The sequence below is a fragment of the Hevea brasiliensis genome, chromosome 8 (assembly GCF_030052815.1).
Source record: "Hevea brasiliensis isolate MT/VB/25A 57/8 chromosome 8, ASM3005281v1, whole genome shotgun sequence".
Lineage (NCBI taxonomy): Eukaryota > Viridiplantae > Streptophyta > Magnoliopsida > Malpighiales > Euphorbiaceae > Hevea > Hevea brasiliensis.
In genome coordinates, this window is record NC_079500.1 from 86974878 (window position 1) to 86987415 (window position 12538).

The following is a 12538-nucleotide window of genomic DNA, read 5'->3' on the forward strand; positions in this document are numbered from 1 at the left end:
ATAACTTTTCGGCATAATGATGGTTTATGTTAGAGTTCATTTCCTCGTGCAGATCATGCAACACAAAAATAAGAGAAGAGTCTTAAGAATTTAGAAATAAGTGAGCCTCCATTGCTGGATCTTCCAATTACTCTAATTGGAAAGATGCAACCTTTGATATTAACATTTATGACTTCATTGATAAAACCTTTCTCTGATACTTTGGCTACGTCCAATCGCGACTTCTTTGACATGGACACATCCAAAGTGATGAGACTTTCCCATGTATAAGAGAGAAGGCTAAAATATTTTAAGTCCTAAATATGCAAAGGAACACCTTCACATTTTAACCAAGTAAACCTTTTGGAGTAGAGAATAGAAGGATTCTAAGGCTCAATGGATTCAAACCAAGTGCACAACCACTCTTGACCACCTTTGATCAGGTTTATCATTTCATTAACAATAGAGAAAGTTAGTAGGACCAGTTTACCTCCCATAGGTCTGCATTGGCAGTTCAAAAAGCCTGCTCTTATGATTAAATCTTAAATATGTGGAATAATTTCAGGGTTAGTGACATGCCCAACAAAACTCCGCTTAAGCCATTTTTCTTTAGAGTCGTTCATTTTAAATGAGAAGTGCACACATTCTTTCTTGTTATGATTTAAGACTGTAGGAACACCTTTTACAACTTGAAAATAAAGTCTTGTATCCCTTACATTCGTGTATCAATGACTTTCAGCCACAGAAGACCAATTATCAAGCTTATCAGTACTTGGCTTATCACCATTCTACTGAAATTTCCTATCATATTTAGTTAGGCTCACAACCAGCTTGTGACTGTTTAACCAAGCACCATTTATCTTTTCTATCAATTCTAGAACATTAAAGACCTCAGAAATTTTGACAAAGCTAAATCTTCTTCCCTTTTTGCTTAGTTTCTTTGGAATGTAAACATTCCGGACGTCCCTAAATCTTTTAAATATATTATGAAGGCCAAATGTTGGCCAGTTTATAGGTTGGTTATCAACAAAGATGTTGTGTAAGGCAGTTTTATCCCTTAGAGAAGTAACACCCTTTTTTGGAAGATTTGCTACATCCAAAGATGGATCACTCCTGGGTGCCAGAATTAGTCTTATAGAATTGAATGGAAGATTCTGCAAATGGTTTGGATGAGGGGGTTGAGTGGGGTCATTGAAAATAATAAGACTAGATGAGGTTTTGAGATAAAGGGGAGGGTTAATGCTGTGGATCGAAGAAGGATCAGATGGAGGAGGGGTGAGGCTGAAGGAGAGATAAAGATTTAGACAGAGTTTTGGGAAAGGGAAGGAATGAGGAAGGGGAAAAAGTGTAAAGGCCAGAAGACATGATTTTTTCTCTCTCTTAAAACATATGGGCTCTGTAATTACAAGGTACATATAACATAAAGTTATTGAATTAAAATAATAAAAATTTATTTTTTTAAATTTCTTTAAAAATAAATTAATTATTTAAATGTATATATTCTTTTTAAATGATAGTTTAATTTATTTTCCAACTTTTATTTATTTTCCCGTTATATCAATCTTTTTTATGACAATAACTTTATATTAAAAAATGTTTTAAATCATATAATTTTCTATTTTCTTCCCTAAAATTTTAATTTTCAACGAGGTTCCCAAAGATGACTATTATAAAATATTAACTTGGAGGAGGTTACCAAAATTGACTGCTATTATAAAATATTAATTTCCATGAAACTATGGTATTAAAATAAGCTTAATATCCTGCTAAAAAAAAATTAAGCTGAATATATTTTGGCACTGAAAGATCCAACCTATCTCCACCAAAATCTCCATTTTCAACATTCAAGAAAGAAGAAACCCAATCATTGAAAGAAAACAAGAAACAAGATGATTCTTGATCTCTTCAGTCTCTACGAAGAAGCCTTCAAGATCATCTTCTCATGGAGAAAAATCTTCACCCAGATATCCTTCACCTTGATTCTCCCTCTTTCTTTCATCTTCCTTTCAGACATTAAAATATCAGATGTCCTCTTTGCAGAGATCACTCAAAACCAAATTCAAGTCCATGATGATGAGATTCAAGATAATAGCCCAGAATCCATGAAACTCTGCAACCATATTTCCCTTTTATGGGTCTATTTTTGGCTCTTCAAGATCGCATACTTCACTGGTCTTCTCCTTCTCTCTTTTCTATCAAATTTTGCAGTTGTTTACACCATAGCCTGTGTTTATTCTGGGCACGAAGACGAGGTAACTTTCAAGAAAGTAATGGGTATCATCCCTAAGGTTTGGACGAAGCTCGCGATCTGCTTCTTTCACAGCTCTGCTGCTATTTTCACTTGGATAATGGTTACAGTATTGTCCAATGGAGCAACCAAGGCAGTCAAAGATCTTTTCAACTTCTATGGTGTTTCAGTTCCAAATATGATGATACTTCTCTATATAAGCATAATTAGGCAAACAACAGATTTAGTATCTTTTAAAGAAGAGGAAGATGAAATTGAAATCAAGAGCAGAGTACAGCTAAAAGGGAAGGGATGGTTTCGTTTAATTATATATTTGAAGATGATGATCTCTCTTATAATCATAGCAGAAGCATTTGAAGCAATGGTTGTGCATGGATATTCAGTAGGCTTAGTGAATAAGGTTTGGTGGGTGATCATTTTCCTTTCTTTGCTTTTGATGTTGATTTTGCTTGGACTTGTTTTGCAAACTGTGAGCTTCTTTTGTTGCAAGTCATCATCCCACCATGAAAGCATCCATGAGTCTACGCTTTTGGATCCACTCCATCTCAATCCAGCGGATCACCAGCTTCCTCTCAAGGCTGAGGATGCGTAACAAATATGTCTATATATATATATATATATAGATATATATATATATATATATATAGATATATATATATATATATATATATATATATATATATATATTGAACTTTGAATTCGACATTTATCATCTTTTTGAGATGAATTTGATACTATTAAATGTTACATGTATAGTGTAATGTCATATATCAAATTCTAATATACTTTCTTTTTCAAAAGTATATTGATTTAAAAAGAATAAAAAGGAAAGTTTAGGAGATTTGTTCAATATGTTAAATGGGAGACAAAATCAACAAAACCGTGTGGAAATTTCTTGCCTAGCTAGGCAAGAATTACCAAGAAGTATCTATTGGCAAAAATTATGTTTAATCTTGATTAAAAATAATTTTTAATTATGATGTTTAAATGTTATGACGTTGATAAGAAAATATTTTATTGTTATAAATATATATTATATCTAGAAGGGCTTTTTTTATTTTTATTTATTTTCTTAGAGAGTTTTACATTTTTGTTATGAGTTTCTATTTCAAATCAAGCCATTTAATTCCATTTCTAAATTACTTAAATTATATAAAAAACCTTAAATATCAAACTGTATCCAAACTTCAAAGAAATTTAAACTAATGCCATGCTGTTTTCTAAGGAGAAATATGCATATTATCACAAATTTACATTTAAATGATATTAATATATTATTAGTATAATTGTTTTAACCATAAAATAAAATTAGGTCTAATTCTATCCTAATTAATTATTATTTTCAAAGAATTTGCTATAAAAATGATAGGATTTCTCAGAGAATGGTTCCTATGCTTAGGAGAATACATGGAATTTGCATAACCACCTCCATGCTGAAAGTGAGTCATCTGGGTTAATTTCTTTGTAAAGATTCTTGTATCATAATCCTCTTATCTCATCAAATAGTCTTGTCTCTTTCAGTTTTTGATATTTGCCATTTTGAAATTTCATTTCAAGAAACTCAAGATTTTCTGATAATATTATCCCCGTCATTTCTTGAGAGATGATAAATTTCATTTGCCCAAAATCAACCCTTTGTTCATTCATCTCTAAGAAGTACATATTTTCTCAAAATTTGACTTGTCAACATAGCTAATGATAAGACAAGAAGACCATGATACAAGAATTTTTACAGAAAAATTGACCCAAAAACCAATCCAAGCACCAAATTCTTTTATCTTCTCCTGCCATCTTGATAGAGGTAGGGGTGGCCACGGTCCGATTTTGAACTGGAATCGAATTGGAACCACTTCAGTCAAAGTCGGACCAAAACCGGTCAAAGTCAAAATCGGCTTCGAACCGGACTGAAACCATCTTTTGTAGTTTGATTTAGTTTCATATTTTTCAGAAACCGTGAATCGGCGGTTTCGAACCGGATTGAAGAATTGACTGTTTCGAACCGGACCAAACTAGCTATTTAAATACAAAAAAATTTAATAAATATCTCACTTCACTCCTAATTCATTTATATATATCATTAATTCTCTACACAATTATTTTCTATACTCTCTTTAACTCTTAATACTTTTTCAATTTCTCTCAAAGTCTCTAAATAATTATTTTTTACACTCCTTTTAATTTCTAGTACTCTTTCAATTTTTCTACTTTATTATTTTATATACTTACTAAAATTTTCAATACTATCTCAATTACTTTATTGTTATTTTATATACTCAATAAAATTTCCAATACCCTCTATTTTAATTTTTTTTCTCTTTTATACTTTTTTAATTATCAATTCTCACATAATTTTTAAAGAAAGGCAAGCAATAGAACTAGAAATTTTGATTCCTCTAAATCCTAAAGAGATACATAGATAAAATTAAGTTCATATATTTTTTGCTAATTTCTTTAAAAAAAATTATTTTCTTTTCTAATTTTTTAATCAAGTTCAAGTATTTACTTAAAGATAAATTATTTTCATTCTTTCTTTTCTTATTTTATTTTGATTGAAAGATTTCTAAGAAAAATTAAAATATTTTTTCAAATATAACTTAAATTTTGAATTAATAAAATTTTTCTCTAATTGTTTTGGTCTAAGTCACCCTTAAACTGTCCCTAAATCGCTCCCAAACCATCCTCTAAACCGTCTTAAACCGTCCTTTTTCGAACCGCCCATTAAACCGTTTTAAACTGGAGCTCGAATTAGAATCAGCGATTTAGAAACCATCTTCCAAATCGTTTCCTAACGGTTTGGTTTAGGTTCATGATTTCATTTAACCTGAACCAGTGGTTCAAGAACCGTAACTGGCGGTTCCTGAACTGTGGTTACCCCTAGATGGAGGGACTATTAAATGTGAACTAAGGTCCACTAAAAGGACGGATATAATAATGCTTTTCTAACTCCTTGAATTGTTTCGCTTGCGTGGCTATATATATATATATATATATATATATATATATATATACACACCATTCTCCTGCAAATTTTAGTTGTTTGAAGTTGTCTGGACCTAATTCAAAATTTATTTGTCTAGATTGACTCGAATAATTCATATTTTGATATAAAAATTAAATTATTTTTTTTGCAAAAAACTAATATTTTGATTCAAAATACTTGCAATTCACAAATTAATTTAAATGCAAGTTAGAATCATTTTATTTTTGGCGATTTGATAAGTAATTTGAATAAATTCATAACGAAATAATTCGATCCGATCTCATATGAAAATCAGCGAGACTCGAATTTGGAATTCGCATCACTTGGTGATCGAGATCTTTACTTGTATATAGGCCTCACTTACGAATAGAATATAAGTTATTCGAGAAAATTATTTTATTTAAATTTAAATTTGATTAATAATTATCAATTTAAAATTATCTTAAATTTAATTAAAATTTATTTTAAATTATTCAAACACTCTCAAACCCGATTATCATTATTTAAATATATTTAATTTTATATATTTTAATTAATAATTTATAAAATATTTAAATTTTATTTATTTAAAATAATTATTATAAAAATATATTTTACGTATAACTAATGAGTTATATAAACGGGTTTGCATAATGAACACAATAAAAACTTGAAGTAGATATTATTTTCTAATTTGAACTTATTTTAATAGAGTGAATTTGATTGGATCAAGTATATGGAAATACTGGAACTATTCTACTCAACTCACCTCAACTAAGCTTTTATCCCAAAAATTTAGGGTCGGCTATATGGATTCTCTTTCTCCACTCTAAATGATTTTAGATTAAATCCTTAGAAATGTGAAATACTTCTAGGTCATGTTGTACTATTCTCCTCTAGGTCAGTTTAGGTCTACCCCTTCTTTTCTTTCTATCCTCCAAACTACCTCAATCTCCTTTCTCTCAACTTATCCTTAATTGGCACCACTCCTACCTTTTTTCTAATACTCTCATTACAGACTTTATCTAGTTTAGTATGGCCACTCATCCACCTTAACATTCTCATCTCCGCAACTCTTATCTTAAACACATACGACTCCTTCAGTGCCCAACACTCACTACCATATAACATTGTCAATTGTATAGCTGTACAGTAAAATTTTCCTTTCAACTTATTAGGAATCTTGCGATTACATAAAACTCCCGTAGCACGTCTCCACTTTAACCATCCGGCTTTAATCCTATGACTAACATCCTCTTCGCATCCCCCATCTACTTGAAGGACTGAGGCAAGATATTTAAAGTGATTACTTTGGGACAGTAACACTCCATCCAAACTAACTCCTTTCCTATCACCAGTTCGGCCTTCACTGAACTTGTAATGCATGTATTATGCCTTCGTTCTACTTAACTTAAAGCCTTTGGACTCTAGAATACTTCTCCAAAGCTCTAGCTTTCTATTGACTCCTTCTTGTGTCTCATATATCAGAACTATATCATCCGCAAACATCATGCACCAAGGGATACTCTCTTGTATATGTTTCGTCAATTTATCTAAAACTAATGTAAATTTGATCCGATTGTTTAACTTAAAATAACTCACAATTCATTTTAATCCAAAAAAAGTTAAAATGATGAATATGAATGACTTGTAATATTGAGATTCAATTAATAGTCAATTCGATGAATTGATTCGAAAGTGATGTGTTTAGTTTAACTGATCAATCAAAATTTTGACTGGGAATTAAATAAATATAATTTAATTTTTTTAAAAATGAATACTTTGGCTCACAATCATTGATTATCTGTAAATTTACTCAAATTTAACTTATAATCTTTTATATGTAGTAATTCAATAATAATTTAAATAAATAAATAACTCAAAATAAATTAACTTGATTCATTAAAAAATTAATAAAACCCAAATAATTCATAACTGAAAAATAATCTAAATCATCATATTCAATCCGTTTGCCACCTTTAACGAGTCATTATTATGAGCAGGGGAGAATGCAATCACCCATGTCCACATTGTAATTAAGGGGAGTATTTTGGGCTTCACCTGATGAGTCAAGGTTTTTATATAGGGAAAAGTTAACTTAGGTATATTGTGATTTACGCGTTTTATTAAAAATAAAATTATTATTATTATTATTATTATTATTATTATTATTATTATTATTATTATTATTATTATTATTATTAGGCCAATTGGATAAAAAATGCCACACCTTTTTTTCAATTCACATTTATATCCACGTCTTTTAATTTTGCTTTAAATATCCATACCTTTGATATTTACCAAAATTCTATCCATTGACTCAAATTAATTTTGACCAAAAGTGAAATCCGCCACATAAGCTAACATGTGGCATTTCTCTCAATTTTTTATAAATAAAAATGTCACATCAGTTAAATCAAACCATTGATTCATTTGACCCTAACCCAATCAAAGCAAATCGATTACTATGAGTCCCTAAACCTAAACCTAAAACCAACTTTTTAAAACCCATCGAAACACGAGAATCAAATCCCAATCTCTTAAAACCAATTTCTGTAAAGCCATTCCATCTTCTTCTTCGGCTAAATGCACTCTTCTTGCTTGTCAAAACATTTAAATGGCATGAAACAATACTTCTTCATCAATTGAAAGTGGTCGTGGTCGAGTTTGCTGCCCTGCTGATCATCTGCATGCACAGCTACTAACTGCATATACAAGGAAAAATCCAGGAAGAAGGTTTTACTCTTGTCCCTTGAGAAAGGTAACAAATTTAAATTTGTTGGGTATGAGTGCGTGATTGATGCTTGAAGTTATGGGGTTATCCAATTTTTATGAGAACTTAATCAAATTTTTTGCATTTTTTGAATTCTCGGGTTAAATTCAAATTAACCAGATTTGAGTTTGTGTTATATTGTGATGCAGGTGAATAATTGCAATTTTTTATGTGGTTTGATGAAAAGATTAGGTAGGGTTGCAGAGAGATGGCCGTGTTTGATGTCCTGTTTGACAAGATAGAGGCTTTGGAAGTAGCTCTTGCATATAAACAAGATAATGACATTACACTTGAAAACAATTTGATTGTTGCATAAGAGAAATTGATGAAGAGAAAGAAAAAATTGAATGAGCTCAAGGATGAAAAAATGTTACTACTTCAGAGAATTCAAAAACTTGAATGTGAAAAGTGTAAGCATTTGGTAGGAAAGTTAGGTTGATATGTGCAATTGTAATGTTTGTTGTTGTGTATGTGTTGTTTAGTTTAGGGAAAGAAAAGAATAGTAGGCCTATGTATTTGAACTAATATCTGCAAATTGAATAAAGTTTTTAGTTCATGAAAATGATCGTGTTGGTGGATATGGTATGTGTAAATTATTGGTGGATATATAGAATGCTAACTTGAATTGGGTAGAATGCAAACTTGAATTATTATATAATGATAATATTGACATCAAAATTCTTTTTTTACACAAGATTAAGATGATAAAATAGAAACATCTTTGACAAATAAAATGCTAAAATAATAAATCAGAACATAATTTTGAGTCAATATAAAACTAAAATTTCATTCTTTTCCACAACCATAATCCTTGTTTTATATAGAACAAGTTCATAAACAATGAAGAAAATGGCCTATACTGCATTTACAACCATATCTTCAGCAAAAAGATCTAGCCTATACATTGGATATCCAATCAATAATTGTCGAAATAAAAAAGAATTGCATTATCCCACATTTATGCTCAACCAATTAATGTGGAAAACAAAAACTTTCATGTATGGCCTATACCACATGTACACCCAACCAATATTTTTAGACCAAAAACAAAAAGTGCCCAAAAAACAAAATCCAAAGACTAATTATGGTTGTGGAATGATTCTTGCATCTTCTATGCATTACATCTCCTAATTAGTAACTTTTTCCTTAAATTTGATGCATTAGAAACTTCTTCATTTTCATTAGCAGGTGGTGGTGCTTGGGAACCAATTGGTTGTGAATATTGGCATTCCTTTTGAACTGCTTGAGCTACTGCTATAATAGAGGCAGGAGCAGGACCATACACAAACTCAACAGACCTTTCTCCTAGCATCTGTAATTTTAAAAGTAAAATGAAATAATGTTTGGACTTAAAAAAAAAATTAATTACATTATAATAAGATTTTATCCATTCATACCTTACAATATGCATATCCACTATCATTAGAAACTAGACAACTAAAACCTTGGTTTGCCTAAAATGAATCCAATACAAAATTTTAGATAATTAATTAATGTATTGCATAAACAAATTTGCATAAACAAATACTACAAACTAAAATATACACAAGCATACCTTTCTTCTATCTTTGGCAGCTTGCTTCCTTAAATGTTGATCTTGTTGATTATTGGTATCTTGAATAGAAGGTGCAGATTTGGAAGCTGATGTTGAAGCTGATGGGTTCTTTTTTGGTCTTCATCTCTGACCTATAGAAAAGGAATGAATGAGTTACAAATCTAATATTAGTACATTATAATCAAATAGTCAATAACCATTTATAGAATGACCTTAGGGAGCTTTTTTGTTTGTGGTTTATCTACATTAAGACATGCTTTCTTATGGTGTCCTGATTGGAAGCAGTGACTGTAGTGCATATCCATTCCCTTTTTGCTCAATTTGCCTGATACACCCACCTTTGGCTCTTCAATAACTTCTTGTTTCCTTTTCCTTTTAGGTCTTCCTAGCATTTTTTTAAACTCAGGAGGCTATATAATTGGGCCATTTACATTTGGCTACATATCTGGCCCATTCAAAGGCTGCAAAGCATTTTCATACACTGCTATGTACTAAGTCTTACTGTAATATGGATCCACATACTTCAATAGGTCATGTTTCATAAAGTTAATACTTGTAATCCCATGTGTACAAGGGATACCACACAAATCCCATGCTCTACATAAATAAGACTTTTGAATTATACTTACAAAAAACACTTGCTCACATTTGACACTTGAAATTTGTTCCCCACAACAGGAGTGACAGACCAATTTTTGGTATCCAACTTAATTCTTTAATTATTTTTCTTATCCTTGGACATATAGAATCTTGACAACTTCTCATATCATTCAGTTTTGTGTACATCCTCTCCATTAGGCTTGTTCTGATATCCTCCAGCATGGAAATGATTGCCATTGTTCTTACCTTGCATATGTAGGAGTTAAAAGTCTCAACTAAGTTAGATGTCACTACATCACACTTAGGCAAAGTGTTGATGAAAGCCCTGCAAAAAATAGTTGGATCTTGCTTTATGAAATCATCATAAGCCTTTGAATCAATATCCATGATTGCATTACTGTACATTTTCCATTGAGCATCATTTTTAGCATATGCAGCTTTCCAAAATAGTTTCCTATATTCTTCCCCTCTATGCATTTTCTTCCCATTAGCATAAATATGCCTAGCACAATTACGATATTCTGCTTGGGGCACCAATTCCTCAATTGCTTTGGCTAGTCCCTGTAATGAAAAAAATTAAGTGAAATAATAATATAATAAGTTAAAATGAAATAGAATTATTAGTCCTTGGTTAATATGCGAAAACCTTTTGTTGATCACTCATAATTGTCAAGCCCATACCATCAATGATGCCTAAGTTTTCAAATAGTCTCTCTAGGTACCATCTCCAACTTTCTTCATTTTCACCTTCTACAATACGCTAAGAGATTGGAAACATTTGATTATTTCCATCTTTAGCAACTCCACTTAACAATGCTCCACTAACACCACTCTTCAAGAAACAACCGGCTATACAAATGCATGGTTTGCATCCCACCATATATCCTTTTCTCAAACTTGAAAAGCCAATGTAAAATCTCTTGAACATTGGTCCCATCTCCAACTTTCTTCATTTTCACCTTCTACAACATGCTAAGAGATTGGAAACATTTGATTATTTCCATCTTTAGCAACTCCACTTAACAATGCTCCACTAACACCACTCTTCAAGAAACAGCCGGCTATACAAATGCATGGTTTGCATCCCACCATATATCCTTTTCTCAAACTTGAAAAGCCAATGTAAAATCTCTTGAACATTGGTTTCCCATTAGGACCAATGGCATCAGTTAGAAACTCAAATCAACCTTCCTTATCTACTTTCTCTAACTCTACCTTATAAGATGATACACCTCAAAATACATAAAGCCTTATGCCTTCCTTTATAACACAACCATTTATTCACTCTTAAAGCATATTTTTCCCTCATATCTTTAACCATATCATGTATCCCATAATAAGGATTCCTCCTAAAAATTTGCATCGATTCTTTAGCTATCCATTCTGAAGTAGCAAGCCTATTTGTTAGATTCCTATAACAGGAATGAGAACTATTATAGATCCTAACTTTCACTGTCCTCTCTCTTTTAGCTCTACTAGCATAAATCATCCACTTACATCCACCACCACATTTTGCCTTCCATCTACTGTCACAACTTCTTACCTACTTAATTTGATATCCATTACTTATCCCATATTTTTGATATACACTCTTTAAATTGCTGGCCATTCTCAAACATCATACTTGCTTCAAAATCAAAAGTACTATGATTATATCTTGATTATACATCAAGTTCCTTTTCTTCTTTTTTCTCACAACATCAAAATCATTCTCATTACTGCTGTAAGGTGTATCAAACCCATCTTCTTCTTCATCATGCTCACTATTATATCCATGAACCATATTCTCAGTTTGTATAGTGTCAGCTGACCCATTGCCAACATTTAAACCATCAAAACCTAACTTATAACCACTTTCATCAATTTGATCTTTCTTAAATGCACTTTTTTTTTGTATTGCAAATAAAAACTCCACATCATCTGATTGACAATCAGAAACTAAACTCTCATCAATTGATTGTTCTTCCTCATTCTCATCCATTGGTACATATTCAACATACTCATCATCACTATTCCCATTGTCCTCCACTGGTGTATCATTGATGTGTAATTCAATTAGAGCTTAAGGATTTTTTGCATTCATATTACTTTCAGTGATTGGTACATCACATGCATTTTCCCCACCAACATCTTCATTTATGATATTTTTGCCTCTCCTACTCCCTCTAACATAAAACTTGCCAAAATCACCTATCTCATTCTCAACCTTATTTGTATTCTCATTCTTATCCTTCTCTATATTCTCAGTCCCATCTATCTATGTATTTTCCTTCCTACATTCAATAAAAAGTTTCAAAAAATTATGCTTAGAACCCTTTTCCCACATCTATTAATATCTGCATCATTAAATACAAGAGTTTGATGTATCCAGTCACCCTTGGGCTTAAAATAGCTATCTTTGTTACTTTAACATAACCTAGTTCC